The sequence below is a fragment of the Chenopodium quinoa genome, unplaced genomic scaffold, assembly GCF_001683475.1.
Source record: "Chenopodium quinoa cultivar QQ74 unplaced genomic scaffold, ASM168347v1, whole genome shotgun sequence".
Classification (NCBI taxonomy): Eukaryota; Viridiplantae; Streptophyta; class Magnoliopsida; order Caryophyllales; family Amaranthaceae; genus Chenopodium; species Chenopodium quinoa.
In genome coordinates, this window is record NW_018744895.1 from 2826633 (window position 1) to 2835669 (window position 9037).

The 9037-nt window shown below is 33.7% G+C and overlaps 1 long non-coding RNA gene across 9 annotated transcripts; it reads left to right on the plus strand.

The window, feature by feature from the left end:
• The first annotated feature begins 453 nt into the window (after positions 1–453).
• LOC110706053 lies at positions 454–6686 on the plus strand. 9 transcript variants are annotated; one of them, XR_002508210.1, is made up of 7 exons: positions 465–969; positions 1394–1459; positions 3205–3429; positions 4795–4844; positions 5152–5422; positions 5536–5901; positions 6280–6686. It is a non-coding gene; the product is annotated as an uncharacterized LOC110706053 (long non-coding RNA). The 9 variants fall into 9 exon arrangements; XR_002508207.1 differs by having other exon boundaries at positions 454–969; positions 1394–3429; XR_002508214.1 differs by lacking the exon at positions 465–969 and having other exon boundaries at positions 1308–3429; positions 5536–5749; positions 5844–5906.
• Positions 6687–9037: the final 2351 nt, after the last annotated feature.

A 9037-nucleotide genomic window follows, 5' to 3' on the forward strand; every position in this document is an offset into this window, starting at 1 on the left:
TTACCTACAACTATGAGAGGGATAGGGATGAACTAGGGAACATGATAGTACACGCCGAACAACCTTTTCTTTTCTCCGAAAGTGACCCATTTAACACTTACATTAATAAAGCATTACAACCCCAACATAAAAGAATCTCTAGGAAAACCGTTCGTTCCGCTGCCATGAAAAACTTCCTAGAGTACAAAATGCGGCTACAAGACGAATTAGGTAAACTTACTTGTAGAGTGTCTTTGACTGTCGATTCTTAGGATAATGGTTATAAATCACTACTATATTTTTGACCAAATGCAACGGCCTAATAAAGGCTAATGCAACGGTATTTTAATTGCCGTTGCAATAGAGTAGGTTATTGCCACGGATTTAACACTAATGTTCTTAGAGGTAGAGCTATTGCCACGGCTTTAAAAGAGCCGTTGCAATAGCCTAGCTATTTTTAAAAAAATGAGAGCTATTGCAACGGTATGTGTTGTATTATGAAAAATTTAGAAGCGCGCATTTCTTCCCTCTATTTTTTTCACCAAATATTTGAACAATACTTGTCTTTAATTTGCTTCCCTCTATTCACAATTCTCAAGTACAGTACCATTTTCCCCCTTTTCTCCAATTTTCCCCATTCTCACCTTAATTGATTATAGAGGACCATTTTCACAGTACCATTTTTCCAATTTCTCCATTTTCTCATCTTCTCAAATCTCATATTTTCACAGTAGATGAGAAGGAGTACGTTTTTGTTGTAGTTGTTGCATCTGATTTAAAACCCAGACCTCAAAACTACCAACAATGGCGCAACCACCGCTGCACCACCACCGCGCTCATATACCGACCTCTTCGGCGACCCAATCTACGATTTAACCCCTTTATGGTTCAAGAACAACCTCTTTCTCCCTCCTTTCGACTCCGAATCCTACATCTCTAACCTTCAAACCCAGTCCTCTCTCGTTGCACTCAATTAATCTCAAGTTACTGGTATGTATATTGAAACAATTAAATTTATTCTAGTATAATTTGTTGAAAATGGCTCTATTTAGTTGTTAAATGCTATAATTTCTCAAAAATTAAGCTACTATTTGTTTAATTAGGGTTTTCGTAAGTAATTGCTTCAATAATTCTGATGTCATCAATTTTGTTAAATTAATTTTGCATTTTTGCTGGTTTGATTGAGAGAAAGAGAACGATTAAGGCGAGCAATCTTCTTAATACTCTTCCTGTTCTACAGTCTTACCATAGTACTACATTTTTTTTATCTTATTTATGGTTTCCTTGCGTTTTGTTTAAATTTTTGTGTTTTCAATTTTTCTGATTCTGCTCAATTTTTTTTATTCTTTACTATTCAATTGATTTAAATGTATTGGCTGACGAGATCATTGAATTGTTTGTGAGCTAATTGCAGCCCACCATCCCATTATTGAGTCTTCAGAAGCAGGTGCATGAGCAATTGGTATGCTGGAACCTACAGGTTCTGCTTTTTGGCTAATACCTTGTAGTTTTTTTCGTAGTATCCTTTTTAACTTTAGTTGTTTAGTGTATGTTTGGCTTTAGGCTGTACTAGTTCTGTGGCTTTCTTTTTGGTGAATGTTTTATTTCACGGCATGCATATTCTCTTATGATTACCGATCTTCCACTACTCTCCTTTTGAACACTTCCCTCTTTCAAACAAAAAATGAAATAGAGGGTCGTAATTGCTTGAAAACCAAACCCGATTTCCTCGGCTTTCTGTAATTCCTCTTTTTTTCACCCTTTGATTTGGATAATGAAGAGTCAATGATAGATTGATAGTAGTCTTAGTAGATTCTTAATTTTTCTCTTCAATGTGAATTAAGGCAACGACACTTGGGCGATATCAATGTCTCATGTTTTGGTGTGTCAACCGGATTTATGGAAGTTGTTCACTAGGACAGTGATGTATCATATTATAGCATTTTTGCCTAACTTACTTTGCCTATTGAAAATGTAGAATAACATGCTCAGAAATACAGCAAGGTTCAGTACACTTGTTGAATTGGTCCCCGCAAAACTATGAGGCTAGGGCGGGATGAAAATTAGAGGTAAATTTAGGTGCATGGATGCAAACTAGTGTCAAGTAAATCTAATAAGTCATAAAAATAATATGCCAAGAATTTGGGCATCTTAATATGAACATCTTGCATTCTTGTCAAACTTTTGGGACAGTAGGTAGAGCAAAAAAAAAATCTCTTGGTAAATCGCATGCTCAAAAGGTACTGTATATATTAGGCCCAGCTTTTTAGTTGAGGTTTCTAATCTTACTTAAACAAGTAGTATATCATATCGATGACTATTTCATGGTTTTTTTTCTATAAGTTCATGAGCTCATCAGAACACTTAGTCTTACATAGTTCAATATACTGTCATGTATGAGCTTATGTCAGAATTTTGGAAAAAGATATTATACCTCCTGTTTTTATGCCTAGTTGGTATTTTAACTTGTCATGGCTGTTGTATGAGAAGAAATGGAGAATGCAACATGCATATAGAGTTATGTTGGTTCTGATGTTCAGATGTTCTGTACTTTTTGTTGATGCCTCTGTTTAGTATTATTGAGTCTGTGTTTGTTTACGTTGCATAAAAGTGGTTGCACTCGTACTGTACGTCGTAATTTTACTCTAGGTGTTTAGGGGTGCTGGTTGTTCGTGTAAGTTGTACCCTGTTGTAAGTACAATAGGATGCATTGTTCAGTAAATTAAGACAACTAATTTTCATACTGAAACTGAAGTTAACTAGCTACTTAGACTCTCAAGTAACGAGTTTCTTGCCTTTTTCATACGAACCCCTTAAAGAGTCATTTCTAGTTGCTCTTCTAGAGATTGCAGCTCCTCTATGTTTAGACCGGAGAGCTTTTGTCCCATAAGTTGTCTGCCTTATCAGAATGGAAATGAAGTCCCTAAATAAGTGTATATGAACTCTTTGTTTTAGCTACTCTTTTATATATTAATTGAACTACTACACCAAATCATAATTACCCAAATGCCTCTTAAGTTTTCTATTTAAGGCAGACAGTTTCTGCAAATATGGTTTATCTTGATTTGTATTGTTTATTTGATGGTGGCTCTTAAAATACTAGAAGAATGATTATACTTTGATATGGATTTTCACCTTCTTCATTCAGGTTAAAGCTATATCTTGTTTGAGATTGTTTTAGTAGTAAAAAAGGTGAACTAAAATCCAGATTCTTCGGTTGTGCAGAAATTTTGAGGGGTTTAGTATTATTTAGAGCTAGATTCTTCAAGTTGTGCAGAATTTGAGGGGTTCAAATTATTTAGAGCAAGATTCTTCAAGTTTTGCTGAATTCCTCTCTCAGTCTATCACCTCCGACTGCGCAGCGGCGCCTTTACGTTAATTGATAACTCCAATGGCGTTTCGAGGTGTGGGTTTTCAATTGACAACAACTATAAACTCGGATAAGCAGAGGTAAGCAATTTGAGTTAGTGGTTGCAGTTTGCTATGGTCTAATGTAGCTTAATTGGGGTATTCTGGTTTTGCTTATGATTAGTTATTGTTGCTAATTAATCAGAGAGTGTTTGCAATTTAGTCTGAGCTAATTGTAGTTTGAATTGGTAATTATCTATTTTGATTTATAATTAGGTTGCTGCTGAGTATTTCTAATTGTTTCATGCATTGTTTTTGGGTTAATAGTTTAGTTATTGCTGCTAAATAATCAGAGAGTGTTTGCAATTTAGGCTGACCTAAGTGTAGTTTGATTTTTTTTTATCTATAATAAATAGTTTACCGTTTAGGATTTCTAATTGTTTCATTCATTGTTTTTGGGTTGGTATGCGTTTAGCAAGGCCTTACTGGGTGATGCGGAACTCAAGTTTTGCTTGTATTTGTGGTGGGTGTGTGATGCTTGGATTAAGATTGTTTTTTTTTTGTGTGTGCCTACTGTCCTTTTTCTTTTGCTTTTGTGTCAATTGAGGTCGTTGCTTGCTGGATTTTTACTGTTTATGGTTGGTGATGGCAACTGCTCTGTTGGAAATATGATTTAGAATCCTAATTTTGGGCAGAAAAAGCTTGGCCAGTTTTTAAGGCCTTTTCATATCTTGTCTTTTTCTGGGGAAGGAGTTAGCTTTAAGAGGGTCGGTTTACCCTTACTATATATATGACCACTCTCTTTTGAGTTGAGCTATCTTTTGTTATCTTCACTGATCAAGGTGGTTCAGGTAATGAGTTCTTGGAGCTTTATTTTGCTTATTCATGCTAATTGGTTTTTGTTATTGGACTTTTACTGGAAAAACGAGCTTGGTTTAAAGAACATTGTGACGAAAATGATCTTTACCTACATTGATTACTCAACTGGAACAAATGAATTGCAATATAGATAATTAGAATATTTAAAATGTCTGATCTTATATACATTTCTGTGTAAATTAGCTTAATCGATTATTTGATTATAGTTTAGGCTTAAATAAGCTTGGCTATCATACAGTTGTTAGGTTTTCAGATTTATAGTTTTTATAATTAGCTAGAAAAGAAAAAATAATATGAATGTTCTTGGTTAAAAAGTGAACTTTGAATTTGTTTGTTGCTGTGTGAAAAATCGTGTCTTAGGGGGGAAAATTATATTAGTGGAGGCATCATTTTGGTTTGGTTCCCGATTTATAGATCTTAAAGTGACGGGTTTTGTTTGGTTTGTATTAATTGGATCATTGAATGGTACATACTTTAGGAGCATAATAAGAGGAAATGTCGGCTTGTGCGATGATGTATTGTTTATGATTGAGTTTGTCTTTTACTGCCTCTTATAGTGAGCTGAGCAGAATTTTGTGTTGCTTGCAGGTGTTGTTGTGCTATATAACTTGGTGCTCGTTCTACTCAGATTTCCGTAGGTATATACTGTCCTTAGCGTGATCTGCTATATACATTCGGGTTTAGTATGCTCTTTTAATTGCCGAAAAGTAATGTTCTGATTATACTGAGAATTTATATGTTATTCTGTTTACCTGTTTAATAATTTATATGTTATTCTCTTTACTTGTTTAATAATTTTGGTTTATGTAATTTATGAAAAACAAAATTCTAGGGTTTATGTAATTTATGAAAAACAGAATCCAGTAAGTTTTAATTTAATATAATTTGTTTTTGACTTGTTATTGGATTCAATTCGTTTTGTTTCTCTTCTTCTTGTGTATTCAGGTAAGAAGCCGCTTGTTATACAATGAAAAATAAAAAATATCACCCCTCTGAGTGAATGGGCAGCGTATAATTTTCTTCACCCTAATTTGTATGAAGATGTTGAATTTACTTCTGAGATGAAGCGAAATTAGGTTTATAATTTGAGTATTCCTCAATTCTCTTACTTACTCTCCAAGATCCGCTCTCTTCATACTTTAATTTGTAAGGATATAGAGCTTTCTTATAGGATACCTCATGCCTGTGATGTTTGGATTAAGAGACAGAATGACAGGTATGTGCTTCTCTGTCTTCTTTTTTCGTGTTTCACTGAATCGAATTTATTTTTGTATGCATTGATAAATGTTGTTTGTTTGATTGGTACACTTAATTTGTTTGTGCTTTAAGGAAATTGCCATACCAAGAGAAGCATGTCCGCCAACAGGCATCGATTCTTGGCAACTTGGAGGATTTTGGGGTTTTGTCTGAGCAATACTGTCAATCTGATCTCTCTGTTGTTGTTGAGTTTGGAGCTGGCAGGGGTTACTTAACCCAGATATTAGCTGATTTTTATGGGATCAATAAGGTCTTTTTGGTTGAGCGTAAGGCATACAAGCTAAAGGTCAGTGTACATTAAAACACTTCTTTATGCTCATATAAGATGTAACTAAACTCATTATATTTATGCTCATATATCTTAGTATCTTAAACTTTAGGCTGATCGAAGTCTACCACAGATAGACAACTTAACATTGGAGCGTTTGAGAATTGACCGTAAGGTTTTCCTAAAACCTCATGTCATGTTTTTTGAGGCCTTTATCCTCGTGTGAGCTATGTTATGTTTTTGTATAGTAACTTATTGTTTCATTACCTAGAAATATCCTCTTCTGAGCTTTGTTATGCTTTAGTACATAAAATAATCTATATGCATACAACATGATCATAAAACATAATTGACTTTCTGCTATATGTAGTATCTTTGAATGTTAAACCTACCATACACAATGAATTCGGTTTACTTTCTCTACTATTAATCAGATATCAAATGAAATTTGTATGAGGCTTGACTCTCCTTCAGTTAAGTCGCTTGGGTAGGCTAATTGATGCTTTCATACTGTGTTTTGTCCAGTTTATTTATAACTAGAATTCCAGCTTACTTGCAGGAAGAAATTGGAAATAAAGAATTTAACTGCATATGTTCTTGACAAGATATGCACAAGGTTACTACAAGATTGTACGAAGTATAGTGACTAGCCATCTAACAAATGGTGCATATATGTTGGAGACTCTTATTCAAGTTTCGGCTTTGTGAAGATTTGGATATTTCGGCTTATATATATGTTGACAATTTGTATTTTGGACGATCAAATTAATTATCTAACTTTTATTTATTATTAGTACGGTATGTCATATCAAAAATAGGCAAGTAATATTTTTGTACGTATTTTGCATTATAATTATTATATATAAATGATACTTTAATTTGTTTATGTTAGTATATTTAGATTTGTACCGACTAATTAATATTATATTACCATTCCATCCCAACAAAAAAAAAACCCAATGATCAATCCGTTGCAGTAGATACATACTCCTACCATTGTATTAATTAGCTTCATCCGTTGCAATAGGTTCAATTTCATCATAATTATTAGTCAGTACTCTATTGCCACGGATAAGTTATGCCGTTGCAATAGGTTCAATTTCATCATAATTATTAGTTAGTACTCTATTGCCACGGATAAGTTATGCCGTTGCAACAGGTATTGGTCTATTGCCACGAATCAGTGGTGCCGTGGCATTAGGTGTCATAAGCCGTTGCATTAGACCTACTGCAACGCCAGCAGATGCCACGGTACATGGTCGTTTCATTAGGCCTAATGCCACGGATTTTGATGCCTAATGCAACGGATTTAGGGGTTGCAATAGATCAAAAATGTAGTAGTGAATATCACTATTTATGTGTGACTTTCCATTGGGTAGATGATCAATGGTTGTTACAAAAACGAATAATCCATTTCAAAATGCTAGAATACCCCCACACCGGTATTAACATTGCTCACCATTTAATGGAAGCTATAAACGATACAACCTTAGAGAAAAAATCATGTCTATGACATTTGACAATGCAACCTCAATGACATATACTGCTAATTATGTGAAACAAAATTTAACCGATGTAATATTAGATGGTGACGCACTTCATACTAGATGTGTTTGCCATGTTCTTAACTTATGTGTACAAGATGGAATTAGAGCAATGGGTCCATACTATAACAAAATTAGAGAAGCTATTATGTCTATTAATAGCTCAAACATGAGATACCAAGAATGGAAAAGTTTTCTAAGACAACAAAAGATAAGAGCAATAAAAATCAAAAACGATTGTCCAACTAGGTAAATTCCATCTATGACATGTTAACCAAGGCAATTGAATATAAGAATCCCTTAACAATTTTTTACAACGGAAAATTTCCAAACAATGCTATATATGAGGATGATTGGGATAAATGTGAAATTATATGCAATTTTTACAATTATTATATAACATGACATTTTGTTTTTCTTCTGTTTATAATCCTTGTGCTGAAAACTTTCTTTCAAATGCATGTTTACTCGCTCATCCTTTCGCTGATCATCGCAACCAAAGTGATTATGATCAATATCTTCCAGCAATGGAAACAAAGTGGCGTAAATATTATACTGAAATTCCTTTAATTTATATTTTTGCTTCCATATTAGATCCTAGGCAAAAGTATGAAAATACATTTATGTTAGTTGACATTTATTTTCAATGCATGCTTATTGACGATAATGTAGAAACCTATAAGAGTAATGTGAAGGATCAATTTTTTGCTTTATATAGAGTTTATGAAACCAAATATGGCACCGTTCCTCGTTCTGGCCCTTCCCAACCATCCAAAACGTAAGTAAAAAGGCCAAACATTTATTTTCACAAGCTACTAACTTGATTTCAAGGTTTTCAGGTGATTCATCAATAAGGAGACCGCAAAGCAATGTCTCGGAGTTGCAAATGTACCTAAGTTACGACTTTACCAAGGGCATGGACGACGATGAGATAAACACCCTCGACCTCCTTGCATGGTGGAAACAACGAAGCTCGAAGCATCCAACTTTGGCGGCAATGGCGCGAGACATTCTTGGTATCCAAGTCTCCTCCGTTGCCTCCGAACGAGCTTTCAGCGCATCCGGGAGGGTTTTAGACGATAGAAGTTTAAGTCTAAAACCCGAAACACTTGAAATGTGCGTGTGTTTCAAAGATTGGTTGGATGCTGAAAATCGCTCACAAGACCGTACTTACGACGACAACAAAAACGATGAAGGAACCTCCGCTTCCGACCGTTCGGGTTCGGCTAGTTCCCAATCTATTCAACTAGCCGATGACCTTGAAGAAGAAGAAGAAGAAGAAGAAGAAGAAGAAGAAGAAGAAGAAGAAGAAGAATAGACAATTTTTGTATATTGTATGATTTTTATCATTATCCAATTTTTGTTTAATATCCTTGTACAATTTTTATTTTTATTATTATCATTGTACAATTTTTTCAAGTAATAATAATATGAAGTATGCATTATTCACATCCAAAGTCCAATTTGCCTTTTTTTCCCATTAAGTTATAATTTGTAAATTAATATAACAAAAAAAATTATAATAATTTATAATTAATAATACAAAAATAAATATAATAAATTATAAACATTAAACTATAAAGTAATAGTATAAACTAAATATAAATATAAATATTAAGTATAATAAATAATAAAACATAAATATTAAACTTAATTTATTAGAAAAATAATAGTAAAAACTATAAACTTATAAAGTATAAACATTTTTTAAAAAAAAAAAAAAACAAACAAACAAACAAAGAAGCAAAGCAAGGCAGCAGCA